The sequence below is a fragment of the Artibeus jamaicensis genome, unplaced genomic scaffold (genome assembly GCF_021234435.1).
Source record: "Artibeus jamaicensis isolate MK-2021 breed Jamaican fruit bat unplaced genomic scaffold, CSHL_Jam_final contig_3214, whole genome shotgun sequence".
In the NCBI taxonomy this organism is placed as follows: Eukaryota; Metazoa; Chordata; class Mammalia; order Chiroptera; family Phyllostomidae; genus Artibeus; species Artibeus jamaicensis.
In genome coordinates this window covers 2,353,419-2,364,542 of record NW_026521760.1, presented here as the reverse complement: position 1 = coordinate 2,364,542, position 11,124 = coordinate 2,353,419, and the positions used below count along the sequence as shown (strand labels likewise).

General features: G+C 37.6%; 1 long non-coding RNA gene across 2 annotated transcripts; it reads left to right on the top strand.

The window, feature by feature from the left end:
- The first annotated feature begins 956 nt into the window (after nt 1-956).
- On the top strand, nt 957-8,636 carry LOC128627138 (uncharacterized). 2 transcript variants are annotated; one of them, XR_008391250.1, is made up of 5 exons: nt 957-1,029; nt 1,407-1,471; nt 2,545-2,718; nt 6,901-7,070; nt 8,326-8,636. It is a non-coding gene; the product is annotated as an uncharacterized LOC128627138 (long non-coding RNA). The 2 variants fall into 2 exon arrangements; XR_008391249.1 differs by lacking the exon at nt 1,407-1,471.
- Nucleotides 8,637-11,124: the final 2,488 nt, after the last annotated feature.

Here is an 11,124-nt window from a genome sequence, read left to right as displayed (position 1 = left end):
CTTTGACACATGCCCAGCTTCTAGGCCTGTGCTTAACTAAACAGTACAGTAGTGCAAGTGGAACATTTATGTAACACAGAAACTATAAATCTTTTTTGAGAAACAAGGAGGCCTACTTATCCTAGCGCATATGACAAAGGGATGAGCATCACATTTGAAAACAGATTTAAAACTCCAGTAGGGGATGTGTTTACCAACAAAATATCCTTTTTCCTCTAAGTAATTTTAAAAAATGATCTGAGTGATTTTTAAAAATGAGCATCGATCTGATGTTAGACACTGCATGAAAGACTTTACATGTAGTCTCTCATTTAATCTATGCAACAATTCTATGAGGTGTAAATACTAACATTTATCTTCATTTTTTAGGCAGAGAAACTGAGACTTAAAAAGGTCAATAACCTGCCCAGTGTTACCGAGCTAGTCAATACTGACGCTTGGTTTAAACTTGGAAGGCCTGACTTGAGATCCTGTGCTCTTACCTACTGTTGGACAATCAAAAAGACACTGAAGACTTTTTAGAATAGAAGAGATATCAAAAGGCCTAAAATAAACACTACTGATCATAAAATCATCAAACATATCTTATCTATGGCCTTTTTTTCCCCATAGACAAATATTTAGTGACTTCCCTTACCAACGCTAGCTCTTTCTTCCCCTTTCTGCTCCTTCCTCTTGCACTTTCCAGCAAACACACACTCACGTGCATGTACACACATACACATGAGCAGTTTCACTGATAATGCCTGTGGTACTAAAAACTAGGACAGAAGAAAGTTAATGTTTGACTTCAAAAATGGACTAAATAGTAAGTGTGACCTCAAAACTTGTGGGGTGAGGAGGGGAGGAGTGATCATTATTTGAACAATTGATTGGATGTTCCCACTTGTTTGTTTATTACTAAGTAAAGTCATTTATATAAGCCAGGTGTATAAGAACAACAAAAAGTCTCCATAGAAGAGCCGGTTACTGAATTTCCCTCACTTTTCTGCTCAAGCCAAAAGGCCTGCTGTTTACCTGCAAATTATAGTAAGTTTTTCAGAACAGAGGGAAAAATGAATTTTCCCTTAATAAACTTAGCTAATAGTGAAGCAGATTCTATAGGCTAATGTTTTCCAATCTATGCAACTTTCTGTGATAAAACAAATGTTTCATATCTTTGATATCTAATATGGTAGCCACTAGCCACATGTGGCTACTGAGCATTTGAAATGTGGGTAGGACTTAGAAAAAAACTTTTTAATTTTAGCTCATTTTAATTTAAACAGTCACACATAGCTAATGGCTGTCATCTGGACAGAACAGCCATAGACTCATTTCAGTAACTACTATTCACTTCGCATGCATTATGTGCTACATAGCTATGGCTACCTTTGTGAAAGATGCAATTTTTTCCCATTTTACAGACAAGTAACTGAGGCCCAGAGGGAGTTCCTTCCCTGCTCTTGACTTGCTCGTGGGTTTACATCTAGTAAGTGGCAAATTCTAGATTTTGCACCCACATCTATCTCTCTCGAGGCCTAATGTCTTCACTACAAGTGTTTCTCAACACTGGCTGCTTATTAGGTGTTGTGTTTTTAAAAAGACACTTGTTCCCGGTCCCAGTCCTCAGAAATTTCTATTTAATTGGTCTGGGGCAGAGGGTCCAGGCACATACACGTATCTCTGAAACCTCCACTGTGCAAAACCACCATTTTTGTGACCCGGGTGCCCTAGTAGTGGATGACCATTTCCAAAAGGCTGCTTTGATGAAGTTCTACCTCTGCTTATGTTTTTTAGGCATGGTTGACAGTTTAATGCTAAAAAGAGTCCCACTCTTTCCTTTTGCAGATCAGAGTAAATGACCAAAGAGCAGCTACTTCATTCTAGAGTGAGGTCACATAGCTGGTGTTTGATAGAGCTAAGACCATAGTCATATGTAAAAGCTTCATTTTCTGGAGTTATGGGGACACTGAAAGAGCAGAGAGCAGGAAAGCTCAGGGATTTAAGGCATATGCAGCAACTCGGAAGCCCGAGGGTAGAAAAAGGCTGGGAATGTGTAGAATTTGACTATTTCTAGAGGTGGGAATGCTGAGCTCTCCCAGGCTATGTTAGCTGCACACTCTCCATCCCTTCCTTCTCTCCCTCCACAGGTCCTTAGGAATGAATGGTCCAAGGGCTCTGTGCAGCATTTTCCACTCTGCCAAGATTAGTTCTTTTTTTAAGTTGAGTTATAACAAACATTTAACATTATATTAGTTTAACATTACATTAGTTTCAGGTATACAATCTGACTCAATATCTACAAAATGATCACCAAAATAAGCACAGTTAACATCCATCGCCATACATGGTTAAAATTTTTTTCTTGTGATGAGCTGTCAATGTTACAGATGAAACCCTACCATGGCACATAGTAGGTGCTTAATATTATGACTGTGAAATGAATGGCAGCAGATTTTGGAATGCAAGAGACTGAGATTACTCAACTTCTAGATACGTTCAGAAATCTGAATATGTATTTGGTAAATAACATTTTTAAAGATTTTATTTACTTATTTTTAGAGAGAGGGGAAGGGAAGAAGAGAGGGAAACATCAATGCGTGGTTGCCTCTCACATGCCCCCTACTAGGGACCTGGCCTACAACCCAGGCATGTGCCCTGACTGGGAATCGAACCAGTGATCCTTTGGTTCATAGGCTGACGCTTGACCCACTGAGCCACACTAGCCAGACCATGGTAAGTAACTTTAAAAAATCAAATTAAAATTCCCTTTAGAACCTTTGCACTTGCCTCACAAAAATAGAGAAGATGTTAATAGTCTCTCAGGATTATTTTTTGTTTCAGGGATTGAAAGGGCTTGAAAATAAAGAAATAAAAAGAGAAAATGAGAATATTGACAAAAATTTAAACAGAAGAAACTATAACATACCCATACGTACTCCAAGCATCCTGTTAAGCACAGGCCACCTGCATTTATTGTTGCCTTGGGTCTGGGGACCACTCAATCAATCATGTTCTGGGGTTGAGAAAGAAAGTCAACAAGGCAAGGGCTTTAAGGAAACTGCCACAAGAACAGAAAATGCTACTGTAAACATTACCCATCTGACCAGCCAACTATGTTTTTCTCCTCTACAATAAAGGAGTGAAAATAAAAATAAATTGTGTTTCGGATTATCCTCAGGGATGGTGTGTGGCTATAAAATGTACTGTGGAAATCATTTCTCCATTCAGGAACTCAGCACAGCTGTTCCAATGAAGGAGGCTGTGTACACTCGGAAGCTAAATGAATTTGTGTTCTAAGAATCTGCCTTCAGAAGTAACAGCTCTGAAAGTCATGAGCAAAATATTTCAAAGATGATTGCAGCAAATAGCTTCAAATAGAAACATCTAGTCCGTTGGCAAGTGCCCTTTAGAAGGCAGGATTGAATTCTCTTGAAACAAAATCACTGATCATTTTTATAGCCTGCTGCTTACAAAAGTAGGAAAAACACACAGGTTTTTTGAGCCACAGCTACAGATTCAAAAATTAGTTTGTACCAGATTTTGCATTAGTAATGTAAAAAGTGAAGCACCCCAAAGAAAGCAGAAAGAATTGACTAAGGGTGTTTAGAGATGTGAAAGAAGATAATTAATGGTAGGAAAAGCTACTTCAAATATCTCCAGACTTGAATTTCAAGCCATTTCTTGTGAACTTTATCTGGCTGCTTTTCATCCCCACCATACCCTAGGCATTTTTTTCTTTCTTAGTGTAATTCTTGCCCAATATTTAAAAATAACAGAGGTATGTAAAATAGAATGTTAAAGTCTTCTAGTCTCTATGTACTCTCAATCCTATGCCAAACCTCTACAAATTTTTTTATCATTGTCTGGCACTTACAAGGTGAAAGAAACAGTGTGTGATGTGTTAAGTGTACTAAGGAAGTGTGTTTCTCTGGCCTGGAATTTTCCATTAGGGGCCAGATGTGTAAGGTAGAAAAAAGGAGACAGAAAATCAAAAGATGGAAGCCTCGGTCCCCACTTCTTCCCAGTCATGTTTGTGCCTTTGAGCAAAGTACCTTCCTCCCTGGAATTCTTTTCCCTGTTGGAGAGTAAGAAACATGAGAATGCGGATCCTCGGTTCGATTCTAATTCAAACTTTTGATACCAGCACTGTCCGAAAGAATCATAAGTGAGCTATAAATGTGAGTCAAATTGATAATTTTAAATTTGTTTATAACCACATAAAACATTTTAGTAATAATTTTTCATCCCAATAGAATTCAAAGTATTATTTTAACATGTAGTCAATATTAAACATTATTACTAACACTACTATGAGCAGTTTACATTCCATTTCTCAAACTAAGTCTTTGAAATTGAGTGTGTATTTGACACAAAACATCCCAATTCAGACCAGCCACGTTTGAAGCGCTCAGTGGCCTCACATGGAAAATTGCTATTGTTTTCAACAAAACAGTTCGCTACCAGTGCTGGACTTCATTCCTAAAGGCTCTATTTCTGTGAGCAGATCCCTTCTTCATCTCTATATTGGATCAACTCTTTTGCCAACAGAACACTATTATTGATTATTATTTGTTGACAATATCTAATTACTAGCAATAAAATGTTAGATCTGCTTAGATTACTCATTGAGTTTCAGTATCAGAGCTTTGATGAAGACCAGTACCATTTCCCCAGAACACATTTAGATTTCAAGTGAATTTTTCTTCTCTGCTCAGTCATTCCTATTGAATTTTGTATAATTTACTCTAACCCTTCACAATTAGGGTATAGTATCATTCTTAATTAACAACTTGAAAAGTATCCTATGCTTTAAAAAAGCTGGCTAAATTACCCACTTGTATCCTATCAATCATGTTTGTACCTCCCAACCTCTAACGAAACACCTAACATTACAAAACATGAAGCATCACTAAGCAGTGAAAACTTAGTAAATGAAAAATTACTTAAACACTGTACTGTTTTCAGTAAATTCAACAAATAACTCACAGGCCAGACCCTGTGCTTCGTTTTAAAGGTTCCTGCCTTGGCGGTTTAATTTAGAAAGTTCCGGCAAAGGCTCACGCAGTGCGTTGGGGCAGGGCCGTGAGCTTCTGTTCCAGGGTGGCGTGTTTTCCCACAGACGAGCCTTTCTCCCCAACTTAGACTGTTTTAGGTAAACCCCTCCCTCTCCCTCCAAGTTTATTCTTCTTATAAAACAAAACATGCTGCAATACACTAAACACCACTTTTGGTGTGTGCTATAAATTTAAAAGCACTGCATGCTCACGTAAAGGGAAAAAAAACAAATCAGCAATATATAAAGTAAAAAGTGAAAGTTCTCCCCTCTCTTAATGCATTATGCCCCCAGCAAACTCCTCAGAGGTGACCACTATTAAAAGGGTGAAAATAAAGGGAAACTTGCACAGAGAGGTTGGGGAAGCTAGAAGAGAGAAGTGCAAAAGGAAAAAAAAAGGAGACAGAAAATCAAAAGATGGAAGCCTCAGTCCCCACTTCTTCTACTTACTTAGCAGGTAGAAGAAAAGATTCCTCCTTGCCCAGTAACAGCTCAGCCAATGGGAGACTGACATAAGTCAGCCAATGAAAAGTCAATATACTTCGAACTTTCGGTTTCCGCCAATGGACTCTATTTTTACAAGAGCCCTTTCCCAAGTCCATAAAAGAGCTTTTTCTGCCTTAGTTTCCCTGGACTTGCACGTGGTTTGCCATTATATTGGATGCTTTGAATTGCAATTCTTTGTTCCCAAATAAACCCATTTTTTTCTGGAGAAATATCACCAGATTTGTACATTTGTCTGAGGTCTACAAAAGTTTTACGAGTATCATTCCAGAATTCTCCATGCACATGTAATTATGCACAATAATCACATATGTATATACATGTATTCACACACAAATTTTGAGAAAGTATTTTTAAGGTAATACATGATTACGAAGAAAATTCAAACAATACAGAAGCATATAAAAATGGAGTGGTCTATATTTACAATCTTTTATCATCATAGACAGAAGAGCACCAGAGTAGTCTTTCCCCCATTGGCCAAGATAGCGGCAGGGGGAGGGTCTTACACTGAGCTGGGAAAGCTAGGAAAATGAATGGATAGGGTCTTGAGTGCACCAAAAGCTAGAAAGATAATTGGATGGGAGAAAAGCCCTCCACTTCCTATCACTATAAGAACCTCTGGCTCGAGCAAGAAAATTGAGATGGTCTTTGAGGAGGGAGTCCACCATTTTCCCAGGTGTGTGGCACCTAAGTAACCTTCTTTCCTTTTGCACCAGCATCTGCCTCACGAGTTTGGCCTTGTTGTGGCAGACAACCAAACCTCCATTTTCGTTTGGTTACACTTTGAGGGAGTATTTGAAAATAAAGTTAACACATGACGATAGAGAAAATACAAATTTTGGTAAAATGTAAATTGTAAGATGTACAGTGAAATCTTCCCTACCCCACATTCCCCAAAGGTGATAATATCTATGTATCTTTTTTTGTGTGGGTATAGCCTTTATAAAATACAATATGCGCATACATATAAATAAAAAAGAGATTATATGTATGCCTAATGTAGTTGTAAAATATAGTTTTTACAAGAGAGACCACTTCCCCAAAACAGAATTATCTCCTAGAGGGCGGGCACCCCTTGTAGTACAGGGTTTCCCCGCCAGGTGAGAGTGTTCTAGGAGCCATGTGAGAGTGTTCTACCAGCCTGCGTTGTTGCGAGAGGCTGTGTTTCGGCTTTAGTGAATTGTTTTCAAGACTCTTTCATGTGTTTGCCCATTTCATGATGGGTTATTAAGGAGCACACCTGCCCACACTACACTGAGTGTTCAGCAGTTTTTGACCAAAAATGGCATGAACCCCCAGCCCCACCCTCTCTACTCACCTGATCTCTCTCCCACTGACTTTTTTTGTTTCCCCAGATGAAAAAAAAAGTCATCACAGGGAAACACTTTGCTGATGTGGAAGACATAAAACACAAAACAACAGAAGCACTAAAAGGCATCAAAATCTATGAGTTCCAAAACTCTTCTGAGCAGTGGAAAATAACGTCTCTATAGGTGTATTGCATCAAATGGACAGTACTTTGAAGGTGACTAAAGTTTAAACATGTAAAAATAAGTACACAATTTTTTATATATAAATTCTGGTTTTTCAGGGTCCTCCCTTATATGTTGAAATGTAATATACACATAGATAAGTGTCCAAAACAACAAAGTGAACCCCCTTGCGACCACCAGCTTGAAAAGTAAAATATTTCCAGTCCCTTAGAAGACTTCCCTGTGATTCTTCCTAATCACTACCCCCACCTCCCTTCCTCTCAAAGTTTCCTCCAGCCTGACTTTTAATCAATTCCTTGTTTTTCTTTTAATTTTATTACCTAAGCATACATCAGTAAGCACTATAACTTTTCAGGTTTTTTATGTTTTCAATGAAGAGTCATACCAGATGTATTCTTTTGTGTCTGACTTCTTTAATTTCAACTTTTGTGTTTATTTTTAGTTTAATACATTTTGGGCATCTTAGTCAATATATATGGAATTACCTTGTCCTTTTGATTCCATCATATAAAATTGAACAAAAGGCCTGATAAATAACTAAATTATTTTCATTCCTTTTGGTTATTATGAATAATGCTATAAAGAACATCTTAGGCATTCATCTTTACAAGTCAATTTTTTTTAACTTAAAAAGTAACCCTACTGCTAAGGTAAAATGAATGGCATGTTAATTATTTCAGAAGTCTTGAAAAAGTTCCAGTTTTGATATAATAAAGTTTTAACAAGGATGTTCCTAACTTCTAAATTCTAGAACTTTTTCAAACTTTTATTTTGCTTAGAGACAAGGAGACAACTTTAGAGCACATTTGAGGACAGGGGAGTTTATGTACTGTTTTTGCAACTTCTGGTGAGTCTGTAATTATTTCCAGATAAAAAATGTTTTTTTGTGGGGGAGGGAGATGTGGAAAGGTGATTCCCAGACCACCTTTGCCATCAGCTGGGAAGCTGATAGAAATGTAGAAGCCCAGACCCACCCCAGATCTAAATTAGAATTTGCATTTTAACAAATAACCTCAGATAATTCATATAATGTGCATAATTCATATGCACATTAAAGTTTGGAAGCATTACTATACAAGAAGCCCTAGTGATATTCAAGTTTTTCTTAGTCTTTCAAAAAAAAGTTTCTTCATTTTCATGTCAGAAAGGATATTCCAGGGTATAATTCATTAGTATGCAACCACTTCAGTCACACTGGGTACTGGCCCAAAGACCCTCCTCCACCCCTGAGGTTTAATAGTCTGTCTTGAAATTCTTAATTTTATCTTTCCCTTTGTGTTTTGCAAGTGAAGTCCTATGAAATTCAGAGCATGTACAAGTAGCTAGGAGCCTCAGCTTACTTAATAGTCTACTTCTGGACCTCAGTGGAATGGATTCTCAGCTGCCCTGGCATTTTGGAACCCCCCAGCTCTCCTCTCCTGGTCCTCATCTGGTGATTGCTGCTGGCCTCCAGCTCCAGCAGAGGCCTGGGGTAGACAGAAGGGTTGCTGTTACTCCGAGACATCTCAGGGCAAGCTGTGACAACAGCCATCCTCATCCCAGACTGGCAGACTATGGAGTGTTCACAGGTGACTGATGGGTGGAAAAGAGCTTCTTACCCACCTCCAATCCAGGTACCTACCACATTCTGGTGCGGAGCTTGTACTACCCTCGGAGGGTCCACCGTCCACTGTGGGTTCCCATGGGCACTGGGCCCAGGGAAAGGAGAGACACCTGGTGTGATTTCTCCAACTCCGGCCAGAACATGGGTCTATCTAGGGACTGGTGGAAGGGGAACCCTGCAGCCGGGGTCAGGGAGTGGGGGCAGGGGGAGGGTGGCATGTGTGCTTAGCACAGAATGGGGCCCTGTGATAATCTTCATTTGTCAGGAAAGTCTCCCCAAGCCTGAGGACACAAAATATTAAATAGCAAATAAAAACGTCATTACAGATTGAGGGAAAGACTGTGGAAGAAAGGAAAACATTTTATATTTTAATTTTTTTGTTCTTTGAATAAGGAGCTGCACATTTTCATTTTGTACTAGGCCTGCCAAATAACGTAGTCAGTGTTGCAGAAGCCACTGGGAATCGAAAGATGAACTTCTAACACCTGCATGGCAAGTACAAGGGGCCCAGGGGTGAAATTTAATGCATACCTAAAGCAGCCTTCCTTACAAGATGGCTCTAGGAACCCTTCAGCAACCTAAGGTTTGCATACCCTTCTCTTTAAAGGAGACTTTCTACCGTGGAACACAGAAGCCGGCACCAAGCATTGTAAGCACAGGTCCCCCAATTCTTTGTGTTTATACCTGCTACCCAGTTCTACTTCCATATTTTCTAAATTTAAAAAAAAGATATAATCAGCAGTAACTCTTTTTCCACTTTTAAAAATTAAGAGTTCTGAGTGGTAGAATATAGAAAAAAAGTAGGACTTTGAAATAAGTCTGGGATGAAAGAGAGAGAAAGGATTTAAAGTTTTGGGAATTGTATTTATATTCCTACATATTTAGTTCTTCATTAACCCAGTCATAAAGTAATTCATTGAGCTACCCCCCCCAAAAGATCAATAATGAACCCAATTTTCTCTGAAGCATTTTTGAGATCCAATACTTTTTCCATAAATAATTTTAAATCCCCGCCTTTTTCAACTCTTTCCTATAAATAATTTATTACTGAATCAAAAGGTGATATTAATAAATAACACACATTATTTATTCCTCAGTTCCTTGTTTCTCTTCCCTGGGTATAGTCAATCTTTCTTTTACTTACATCCTTTATCTTGCATGTCTCTAATTTTCATTATTTTTTACCTTTTTAATATTTATTTGTTTTAGAGGAAGAGAGAGAGAGAGTCATTGATTTGTTGTTCCACTTATTTGCATTCATTGCTTCTTCTATGTGCCCTGACCAGAGGTCAAACCCACAACCTTAGCATATGGGGACAACGCTCTAATGACACTCATTATTCTTTAGTATGAACTATTGGGATATTTTTTCAGAAGTGTAATCTGATCTTTTGGATACTGCCACCAGTTCACTGAGAACTGATGAAGCTAAGTGTGAACTTTCCACATTTAAGGGGTGTTAATTCATTCAATAGCCCAATTAAGTCACCACCTGATAACCCAATTCATTACAACATATCGGACTACAAACACCCAATTAGTTTTCTCTTCTGTCTACATAAGCACACATATCCCATGTTTGTTAACTGAATTACGAAGTTTGCTTTTTTAAAACCAGTTATTTTCCATATTACATTGTAGGACTGTGAGTTGAAACAGTCTAAAAATTGCTTATGATATTTTAAATTGAAAAATTGCTTGACTTAGAATCATAAAGAACCTACCATAATAAAATACTGGGTTTGCCAAATTTTTTATTTTATTTTTTCCATAAGATGGCTCTAGATCACTTCGTTGTCTTTAATTTCATTCAAAACAATTTTATTAGATTGTATTGTGACAGTTGTCATATCAGCATGCATTTTTTTAAAAACAACAAAATTGGTAAATTTTTGTGTAGCCATTTTAATACTGAAGATGAAAGAAAATAATATTTTCCACATACTATGTTTTATTTTTTCAAGAAAGGTAAAAATGCAACTGAAATGCAAAAGAAAAGATTTATGCAGTGTATGAAGAAGATGCTGTAATTGACTGATCAAATGTATCAAAAGTGGTTTGCAAAGTTTCGTGCTGGAGTCTTCTTCCTGGATGATACCCTACAGTCAGGCAGACCAGTTGAAGTTGGTAGCTATCAAACTGAGACATTAAATGAGAACAATCAACATTATATATATAACACAGGAGATAGCCGACATACAAAATATCCAAATCAACAAAGTTATTGATGAAAATGAAAAATGTGTCTTATTTTATGAAAAGAACAATAAGTTTTTTGGCCAACCCAATATATCTACTATGTATATGCTAAATGATTGTAAGTTTAGTTTTTTTCTACTCTTAACAGTTTTCAATGAACTTCTATCTTCATAGAGTATTTTCTAGACAGAACTTAAACTAAATAATGAAAGACATAAAGCATAAACATGGAAACCCTATTAGGCTACATATTGAAAATCACCTAATTTAGCAATTTTCAACCC